Source organism: Nymphalis io, chromosome 28, assembly GCF_905147045.1.
Source record: "Nymphalis io chromosome 28, ilAglIoxx1.1, whole genome shotgun sequence".
Classification (NCBI taxonomy): Eukaryota; Metazoa; Arthropoda; class Insecta; order Lepidoptera; family Nymphalidae; genus Nymphalis; species Nymphalis io.
The window spans coordinates 6457398-6469450 of record NC_065915.1 but is presented as its reverse complement, the minus strand read 5'-3'; positions in this window follow the sequence as shown (position 1 = coordinate 6469450).

The following is a 12053-nucleotide window of genomic DNA, read 5'->3' as shown; positions in this document are numbered from 1 at the left end:
TAGGCGCGATTAAAACAATTAACTGGAGATGGAGGGGAGAGCGGGTTAAGTTATAGGAGGTAGCGTTTAATGGTTTTTTTTTTAAGTTATAGGTAGGCGGACGTGAAAATAGGTCATGATGTTAAGTGGTTATTGATGTAATAAATATAAACCATTTCCTTACCTCGCCAATGTAATATCAACCTTGGTATTGAATATGTTTTGTCCCTTGTGCCTGTTGTCAAACTGGTCCACTCACCCTTCCAACCGGTACGCAACACTATGCTCAGTATGAGTATTGCTCTTAAGCAGTAGAATATCTGATGAATGGACGGGATCTACACAAATGGGCTAGCACAAAGCCCTACCACCGAGTGAAGCGACCACTGGTAATTAGAATCGCATAACTATTTATACATTGTCTATAAACGCGTACGCATAAAAAAATACGAATTTACTTAATAAATAAAACGCCACATCTTATGATTTAACTCGCTATAGCCTGTGAATTAAACCGGTAGTGTCGGGCGAGCTGTGAGCGGTAATTCGTACGGTAATGGCTCCCCCGGCAGATCTTTAATCTGATCGTTAATTGGATGGACCACAGTGCCGGATTCGGTATATTGTTGGGGGGAATTTTTGGGCTTTATATCCTGATTCGAATAAGGACAATGGTGTGTTTTATTTGTAGATAGTTTATTGTTTAAATAAAAAATACGTAGAAAGTATATATTATTTGTGAAACAATCATTGTAATGAGTAAATTACTGTACTGATTTTGATGAACCTTGACATGTTTATAGTTAAATAAGGTTCAAAATAAAAGATAGAAGGAATGATACAGGAACCTACTATTAAGGAGATTTCTGTAACTAAAGTACATGTGATAATTACGAATAATACTAATATTATAAATGCGAAAGTAACTCTGTCTGTGTGTTACGCTTTCTAGGCTGAACCACTGAACCGATTTTGATAAAATTTCGTATGAAGCAAGCTTGAAGCCCAAGGTCAGACATAGGCTGCCTTTTCACCTAATACCCCCTCACCCCCTCACACGCGGGCGAATATAGTTTTAATATAAATCAAAGTCCCACTATTGTCTGTATTAATGTTATAAAACAACCATAATTTTCAATCTTATTTCGCAAGTTTCGTAATTGTTTTTGGGAATGGTGTACAGTACCATGACAGTAACAGCCTGTGAATGTCCCACTGCTGGGCCCCTTCTCCCTTTTGAGGAAGGTTTGGAGCTTATTCCACGGTGTGTTCTCCTGTGATTGGTTGTACATAAATAGTTTTAAATAAATGAAAAGCATGTTTTAGATGTATGTTATATAGACAAACGAAAATTATTAAGTTTATTACATACTATAAAAATATGTTCATTTTACAAAAATAAACTATCAAATCTGTTTATAATTTTTAAGGCTCATTTGGGGATGTTTTTTAATATAAAAATATAACTTTATTTTATAGTATAGATAGGCGGATGAGCATATGGGCCACGTGATGTTAAGTGGTCACCAACGCCCATAGACATTGGCATTGTAAGAAATGTTAACAATCGCTTACATCGCCAATGTGCTACCAAGCTTGAGGGCTAAGATATTACGTCCCTTGCGCCTGTAATTACACTGGCTCACTCACCCTTCAAACCGAAACACAACAATACCAAGTACTGCTGTTTTACGGTAGAATATCTGATGAGTGGGTGGTACCTACCCAGACGAGCTTGCACAAAGCCCTACCAAATACTTATTTTTACGTTACGAGTTACGTCACAATATGCTTATAAGAATATTATTTATTCTTACAGTAACATTGATCATCGGATAGAATCGGTGATAATCACTGTTTGGTCACAAGTAAGAATAAGCTGATAACGTCAAGTTACAGATCGCGAAATGTCAACGAGTCCATCCTTCGTTTCTATAATAAATTCCATAAATAACTTAGCAAATTAATATTCTGTTTAAAAAACATTAATCAATGAGATTAACAGACGGTAAACAATTGTGTTTGTTGACTTATATTGTTGACATACGCGTGAATCTTAACCGATTATCGTGGGTTCAAAACCGGGCCAGCACCACAAAATTTATTTATCATGTGCTTAATTTGTAATTATAATTCATCTTGTGATTGACATTGAAAGAAAACATCGTAAGGAAACCTGCATGTGTCTATTTCATTGAAATTATACTGCATGTGTATCCACTAATCCGCATTGAAGCAGCGTGTCTCCTCAAATGGGAGAGGAGGCCGTAGCCCACCAATGGGACATTCACAGGCTGTGACAGGATGTAAAGTAACATTAAATCCCACTGAATTAATATATTTTTGAAGAGAAAGCTTAAGAAATTTACCAGATCAACGGGTTGACACATGTGTGAGATTTGCATCCGACTCGGGCAGGTTTCCTGATGTTTTCCTTTATCACAGAGTTCTGTATGACTATATATCTTGTTTTTTTTTTTTTTTTTTTATAGAATAGGAAGGTGGACGAGCATATGGGCCACCTGATGGTAAGTGGTCACCAAACGCCCTTAGACATTGGTATTGTAAGAAATGTTAACCATCCCCTACATCGCCAATGTCCCTTGTGCCTGTAATTACACTGGCTCTCTCACTCACCCTTCAAACCGGAGCACAACAATACCAAGTACTACTGTTTCGCAGTAGAATATCTGATGAGTGGTTGATACCTACCCAGACGAGCTTGCACAAAGCCCTACCTATAAGCTAAATTTAATATTTTTAACGGTAAATCACTTGAAAAACTCAATTTAGCCATAAATAATGCTAACGTGACACTCAAATTTGTAATCGGCGGTAGTTCTTAAGGTCTCCTATTATGGTTTTAAATACGTATGTAACTGTAATGCTTATAAATTCAATAAATGAATTTGACGTGAAACGAATACGAAACAATTGAATCAGTTAAACAGTTAAGTCTTAACATTAATGTAATTAAAATATAATTAATAACGCGTCTTCGCTGAACTCTCAAATTCCGTTATCTCGATCCGGTAGCTTTATAAAAAACTGACTAATTATAAGTGCTTGTAAAATTCTTTAATTTGTTTATTTACTTTGTTTTTTTACTAAAAAGCCAACGTTATATACTAAGAGAAACATTTTGTTAATGCTTATATAAAATAGTGTTACAAAGGATTTATCAAATTATAGGATAACTTAACATGCAAATAAACAGTAACAGCCTGTTAATGTCCCACTGCTGGGCTACAGCTTCCTCTCCCTTTTGAGGAGGTTTGTAGCTTATTCCACCACGCTGCTCCAATGCGGGTTCATAGAAGTTTTTTTAATATATATTAAGCATCCAGAAGTGAAATTGATTTTATAAAAACCTTTATTAATCTTTATTTAAAAATAGAACACCAAATCATACAAATAAATATTTATCATACAAATAACTCACTCAATTACTCTTAAAAATCCAAATAACACATTTGAACACATTCAACAATAATGAATTAGTGACCTTTCATTTCTATCCATCAATAAAATGGCGGTCTTTAACAAGTTCGCGTATATTTTTTAACAACACTATTGTAGTGATCAAGGAATCCCCTAACTGTATATATATATATATATGTTTTCTTTTTTCAGGCGTCGGCAAAACAAGTCTTGTGGTACGTTACATAGGCAAGATGTTCTCAAAGCACATTTCGCCCACCATCGGAGCCTCGTTCTTCACATGCAACATCAACCTCGAAGATGCGAGAATTAAACTCCAGGTGAGGTTCTATATAAAAACTTTTGTAGCTTATAGACGTGATTATATAGCAAATAGATTCTGCCTCTGTGTGAGTGTGTTGGGTGATATGTCCATTTTTGTACCAATGACGTATGCAAAATTTCATAACGGTCGGTTGAGTCACTAAAACAAACAATCACACTTTCGCATTTATATACAAATAATAATATCGTGGGACTTATTCACACACGGCCATCTGATCCCAAACTAATCAGAACTCGTACTATGGAAACCAGACAACTGATATACTACATATTCTACTTTTCTTTTGTAAATACATACTTATATAGATAATTACACACAGACTCAGGACAAACAGATATGTTCATGCACACAAATGTCTGTGAAAGGCAATATCTACCAACCACGCCAATCGGCTCGTCGACAATTATAATACACGCGCTCGCACATACACAGACACACACACACACACACACACACACACACACACACACACACAATAAGTCGAGATATATTTATTAAGAAATGTCAACCATCGCTTATAGCCAATGCGCCACCAACCTTGGGAACTAAGATGTTATGTCCCTTGTGCCTGTAATTACACTGGCTCACTCACCCTTCAAACCGGAACACAATGTTTATATTTTATAGCACTATAATATTCAGTGTTTAGCTGTTAATAATGACAAGGTTTACATAGGAAAATACACGGAATTAAAAGATGAAATAACCAGAAATTGGCATCTACAAAAAGTTACTATAGCATCGATAGTTCTTTCTACTACAGGCGTTATCTCATAGCAACTTCACCAGTCACTTAAAGCTTACTTACCTCCACGTACGTTTATTAAATTACAAAAAGCTGCAATATTGAACACGGTAGGATAGTAAGAAAATTTATGCATTCAGACAGAGATCACATTACATTGCCAAATGCACAGATTATTTAAAAAAATTAATTAGGATCCAGATGATGTTCATTTTACTTTGGTCCGTGATCATTAATTTACCAGTATATACCGATATTTGCAAAATAATAATAATCTCCTGGGACATTATTCACATACGGCCAACTGATCCCAAATTAAGCTGAGCTTGTACTATGGAAATCAGACAACTGATACTAATACTAGTACATATACTACTTTTCTTTTTGTAACTACATACTTATATAGATACTTACACCCAGACTCAGGACAAACAGATGTTCATGCACACAAATGTCTGTCCTGGGTGGGAATCGAACCATACCAAGATACGCGTAGCTCAGTGGCGCCTTATCAAAGATAATAGATTATATTAGATGCAGCCATAGACAATTTAATTGTATTTATTATATACATTCCTAACAAGGTCGAGATGAATAATTATAAACAGATAAAAAGAACGTGCGCACAATAGTGGTGCGCGGGATTGAACGCGCAATCTTTGATTATATATTCATGTATTCTATCCACTAAACCATCTCGTTTCTCGGCTCAATTTATCTTAATTATGTATTTTAGCATTATTCCATTGTTTTTCAAAGTTTGAAGGTTTCCATACCAATGCAAGTGAGGTAAGTATATAGCCAGGGGAGTTTAAGAAGTAAATATGTTGAACTTATTTAAAATTGTCGTCTCAAAAAATGTGTAGTTTTTTAAAGTGTAATGTTGGTAATTGGTAAGTGGGCAACGTGATGGTAAGTGGTCACCATTTATAGTCATCGGAAATGTTAGAAATATTAACCATCTATTACCGTCCCTTGTGCTTGTAGATACACTGGCTCACTACAAAATATCGAGTATTGCTGCTTAGCGATACACTACACAGACAAAAGCACAAAGCCCTACAAAGAAATAAATAAGTAATAACATAACTCTAATACAAATACATGCAATATTGTACCGAATTAGTGTGTTTTAAACTCATAATAAATCTATTTTATTCGTCACGTTAACACGAGGCCATTATAAATTTCTGTAACCAATTAGCGCTTGCAATGAATGCCGTAGACGCTAATCATCAATTAGGAACGGGGGTGTAGTCCAGGAGATAACAGAGAGAGATATAGAGACACGCATACAGGATATATTTATTAGCCATTTAATAAACGAAAAATTATATTAATTTTTATTATTGAGTTATTTATTTCTTAAATTAAATTATTTTAAAATATTTTAATAATACTTCTAATTTAATTATATTATTATCAAAAATTATGTATTTGATAGATATTACAATTTAACTTATTTAGTTTTTATTCTTAAATGTTATCATATAGTGTGGCTCCTTAGGAGATTCCTTGATCACAACAGCGTTGTAAAAAAAATAGACGCGCGCTAATTTAAAACCGCCATTTTGTTGGTGGACAGCAATGTAGGTAAAGTGATTTCATATTTAATTATTGGCGCGACTTGTGATTTGACGAATGTGTTCAATTGTGTTATTTGGATATTTAAGTGTAATTAAGTGAGTTATTTACATCAATTTGTATGATTTGGTGTTCTATTAAAAATACTAATTTGTGCTTTTTTTAAAAATTAATTTCACTCCCGGATAATATATAATATACACACACAAACGCAAGGGAGTAGAGAGTGACTGCACAAGTAAGCGTTATGACGTTTGTCAGTCTAATCCCGAAGCACTCCAAAATGTTTAAAAAAATTGCAAATAAAATAACTGAACCGGGTTCAGTGACCTCTCAGCATTATGGGTCATTTCTATTTCTGCATTCTATGTAATAAATACAACAATTAAATATATAGGTATTTAAAAGGATGAAATATCTTCGACTAAGCAGGGTCGTCAGGGGAGTAGAATGGAGCAAATTAAAGACATAACGTGCTCAGCATTCATTTTGATTGGCTCGCTGCTCACTGCTCACGGGAGCTCTGTCACTTTTATAATATAGCGTTATGCAACTTGAGGTGTTCTTATTGTTATAATGAATTAAATTATACTTATAATGATTTGCATATATTTTAGTTAATATTAAATATACTTAGTATTAAATTAAAAGTGTGTGTGAAGCAAACGTAACATAAGACGCCCTCCAGCTAGGTGGAGTGACGATATACGCAGTGTCGGGTCGGTTGGCGTGGTTGGTAGATACTTGCCTTTCACGCCGAAGGTTGTGGGTTCGATACCCACCCAGGACAGACATTTCTGTGCATGAACATGTCTTTTTGTCCTTAGTCTGGGTGTAATTATCTATAAGTATGTGTTTACAAAAGAAAAGTAGTATATGTAGTGTATCAGTTGTCTGGTTTCCATAGCACGAGCTCTGCTTAGTTTCGGATCAGATATTTGCCATCCCGGACATATAAAAAAAAAAAAGATAGCCGTGTGTGAATAATGTACCAGGATATTAAAGTGGCTGGCGGGGGATGGAGACTGAGAGCTGAAGATTGAGCTCAGTGTCGTGCCTGGAGATGCCTATGCCCAGCAGTGGACGACAAAGGGATGATGATGATTATTTTTTAATTTTAATAATAATAATAGTATAGTGGGGCTCTATTATTATATATTACAGTACATTATATACATTTTTTTTTATAGAATAGGAAGGCGGACGAGCATATGGGCCACCTGATGGTAAGTGGTCACCAAACGCCCTTAGACATGGGCATTGTAAGAAATGTCAACCATCGCTTATAGCCAATGCGCCACCAACCTCGGGAACTAAGATTTTATGTCCCTTGTGCCTGTAATTACACTGGCTCACTCACCCTTCAAACCGGAACACAACAATACCAAGTACTGCTGTTTTGCGGTAGAACATCTGATGAGTGGGTGGTACCTACCCAGACGAGCTTGCACAAAGCCCTACCACCAGTGAAATTATTGTGAAACTTACCTAAGTTTTTGAAATTTAAATAACAACATCGGTTTTTTTTTTAATAATTAGTAATCTTATTACGATTACATGATAATCGCTGTCTGGTTTTCTGAGCCGTCTTAGATGAAGTAACAAAAACCGATTTCTGCATGCATATTTTATTTGTCTATGCAGTTGGTTTATTAATAATTATTATATAAATAATATAGAATCTCCCTGTGGCTGTTTAGTTAACCGATTTCTCTCTTTCTGTCATTATTGATTTGAGATTAGAAAGAAGAAGACACGACATTTTTTTATTAGTGTCCCGTTAAACAATATGAATAACCTCAACATATAATACAAAAACTAATCTAAGATTAAACATTTCGCGTAAATAATACAATTTGTATCAAAATATTTTAAGATTCCGTATTGCTTGCGGTGTGTGAGCGAGATGGACTACGCTTTGAATGAGTGCGAGTGAGGTAGATATATCGTTAATCAACTGACGTTGTTACCAGTGAACTCTCTGGGACGTATTTGACGCGACATAAAAACAATATTTTTAAATAATTAATTTGTTTGATATTTATATACTTATGTTATGTTTATTATATGGTTATATAATATCATGTTTATCTTATTGCTGTGGGAAGCAATCTTTTATATAGCTTTCCTTGTTTCACATTTTTTTAAAACAACTAAACATTAAACTAAAAAATATATTTAACGAAACAAAAGGAATGTATCAATTTATTAGGCTGTTGTTTATTATCTTCATTTAATAAACAATTCGTATCGTTTTATATAACAAGTGTTTCATGGGAATACGCCGATAAATAAAAAACTGTAATAATTGTCTATGGGATTATCTTAGTTTTTACTGACTGTTTATATAATATAAATAGATATTTTTAACAATACGCCTGTGCCCTATACGAACTCTGCGAATGCACTTGTATTGTTAAAAACAGTGAAATAGCTTAATAAATATTGTATTTGAAGCCTGAAGAGTGTAAGTGTGATAATAATACATATCGCAATACTTTTTTTTTTCGAATTGTCTAGTTGCTGTTGGCCAGAGTGGCCTCTACAGCGTCACCTTTTGGGCGTGATGAACTCAGCCGGATGTTGGGAGCCACACGAGGGGCTCAAGAGAGTCGGACGTCCTAAGGGTGCCTCCTGTGAGGCCGGACCTCGGCTTAGGACGCCGTTGAAATCGGGAGGGTATCGCTATACGACTGACCATTGTTTGTATGAGTTACTTCAAATATCTTCGAATTTATTGGTCATTTCTTTAACCAAGAAAGATATGTAGATATATGAATGATGTATTTCAAATACTATTTTGAATGGGCTAATTATTTAAATATGGGATATAATGTTCAATTTATAATTGCATTGCAGCATTTGTATTTGAATCTCGCTCATCTGATCATTCTTTTGCGTTTTTGGAAAAAATAAATCAAATAAATATATATATTTTTAATAATATATTATAAGAAACTGCTCCGTGCATCCACGTTAATTTTTAATTATTCATGTTTGTACTTGTGGATACTCGTCTGCTAAAAATAAACAATAATAACAACCGATTTATCTAACGCAAAAATAATTATGAAAATCAGATATTGTTCGGGAAAATAGTGTATTAAACGATAAAAACTCTCTAGCTTTATAATATAAATCTAAGCGGGCTCCCACAAATAACTTTGATTTGAATATTGACAAAATCTTATTATTCTAGCTTAGCGTCATCTATTGTGCAGAGGTGTTAATATAAGATTTATATCAGCGCCATCTAACGTGAAGAGTTAAGAAACAAGCTACCGCGTCACTACCTTGTTCCATCGCTAGTTAGTTTAGACATTTTTCACTAGATGGCAATGCAAAAGAAATAAAAAACGGCAATTCGATGTTCAGATGTCAAATGTCAATAGATATAATTAGTATATCTATAGCCTATCATTGAGGCAGTAGCAGATTCGATCCTGACCCTTTACACATGGATTCGATGATCCATCTTAATCCAAGTATAACACTTAACCGGAGAGGAATATATATAATAATAAAAGTTAAATCAACCACTATCGATGAACAAAACATAGAAAGTATCACCCACGATCATAATATGGATCACCTCAACAACACGCAATCAATGCTTAATACTACCTTTGAAATGAACACCGAAATAGAGAACACATTCGTACATGCTCTAGAACATTTTCGTGATACTGAACTAACTAGCAGACCATACATTCCTAAACAAAGGACTTCTAAAAAGTTTTCATTAATAATGAAATACATAGATACGATGACACTGTTACAAAATTTGTAAACACTGATACTGATTTCATCACTCTACAGACAATAATTTACTGTGCCGCATGGACAGCAGCTATTACATTAATGGGGCAAGAATGACATTCTCAACACAAAACAACCATCAAAACAAATCATTCAGAAAACCTAGCTGGTAAAGAAGATTAGAAAATAAAATAAGGAAATTGCGAGTCAATATAGGCAGGTTAACACAATTTATTAGATTAGATTAGAGGAAATAGAAATTGAAAAGTAGCTGCAGTAGAACTCATTAAGACACAATATCAATCACACGCACAATATGAAAATACAAACACGCATATAGAACACTTCTTAGATACCTTAAAACAGAAACTCAATGCAGCAGCTAGCAGACCTAAGAGATATTTGACGTGCACTGCCCGTAAAATACAAAACAAAACATTTGCTATCAATGAAAAAATATTCTATAGAAATTTATTATCTAATTGCAAAGATAATGAGCAAAATCTAGAAATACCTCCCCCTGAAATATTTCGACAATTCTGGGCTAAGACATGCGAAAACCCCATAGAACATAATGAACATGCAGACTGGGTTAAGGAAACAACTATACATATTCCAGAGATGGAGTTCAAATTCATACCAATAGAAACGTTTATAGATGTCATCAAACGAACACACAATTGGAAATCCCCAGGCTCAGACAATATTCACAACTATTGGTACAAGAAATTTAGTAGCATACACTCATACCTACATAAGTACTTAAATACATTCATTCAATCACCACATTTACTACCGAAATATATAACACATGGAATCACATACTTAGTACCTAAAGATAAACACGATAACACAAATCCAGATAAATACCGACCAATAACTTGCTTACAAACCATATATAAAATTTTATCAGCTTGCATAAGTGAAGAAATATACAAACATATAACTAAACATAATATATTATATATAGCCAAACAGCAAAAGGGGTGTAGAAAAAATAGCCAAGGTTGTAAGGAGCAGCTTACTTTTGATGCAATCATTTTAAATAGTGCGATAAAATCAAAAACAGATATCCATAATATGTTCATTGATTATCAAAAAGCCTTTGATTCAGTCCCGCATAGCTGGTTATTGTATGTTTTAAAATTGTATAAAATAAACCCCACCCTCATGTCATTTCTTCAAAATTCGATGCCAAACTGGCAAATTGTATTAAAAATAAAACAATCGTCCATGAAATCTCTAGCTACTGAACCAATCCGTATCCAACCAGGAATTTTTCAAGGAGACGCTCTGAGCCCCCTCTGGTTTTGCTTGGCCTTAAATCCTTTTTCACTCTTGTTAAATAAAACCAATACAGGATTCACACTTTACGGTAATAACACCCAATATAACTTATCACACCTCATGTACATGGACGATATAAACTAACTCCACTGACAAAAACACGCTTCTGGAGTTAGCAAGCATTACGGAACAGTTCGCAAAAGATATTCATATGAAATTCGGAGTCGACAAGTGCAAAATTCTGTCAATCTCGAAAGGAAAAAATAGCTACACAGTCGAAACTGGTGAACAAATTGAACCAATGGATGAACAAAGCACATATAAATACCTTAGTTTTAAACAATCTAGGCAAATACTACAAACTACGACAAAACCAGAACTGCTTACAAAATTCTCGCACCGATTAAATCTCGTATTAAAGCAAACCTTAACTCTGAAAACACAATAAAAGCTATTAACACATTCGCCATACCCTTACTTATGTACTCTTTCGGAATAATACAATGGTCAAAAAGTGACATAAAAAAATTGCAGCGAACTATAAACACTCACTTCACTAAATATAGGAAACATCATCCAAAATCTTGTATTCAAAGGCTCACACTACCACGCAAAGAAGGAGGAAGGGGATTAATAGACATACACAATTTACACAATAAGCAGATACTCTCACTCAGAGCATACTTCCATGATAAATCCGAACACTCACCTCTACATAGACACGCAACAGAAATAGACAAAAAGCTTACACCATTAAACTGTAGGTTTGACAAAAACACTCAAGTAAATGAACATATCATAAGTACACAACAACAAATGTTGTTGTTGTTGTTGTTGGCAATGGCTGAAAAAACACTACATCGAGCCTATTTGAACCAACCCCACGTCGACAAAGAGAAGTCGAACGAATGGCTCAAACGAGGTGAACTGTTC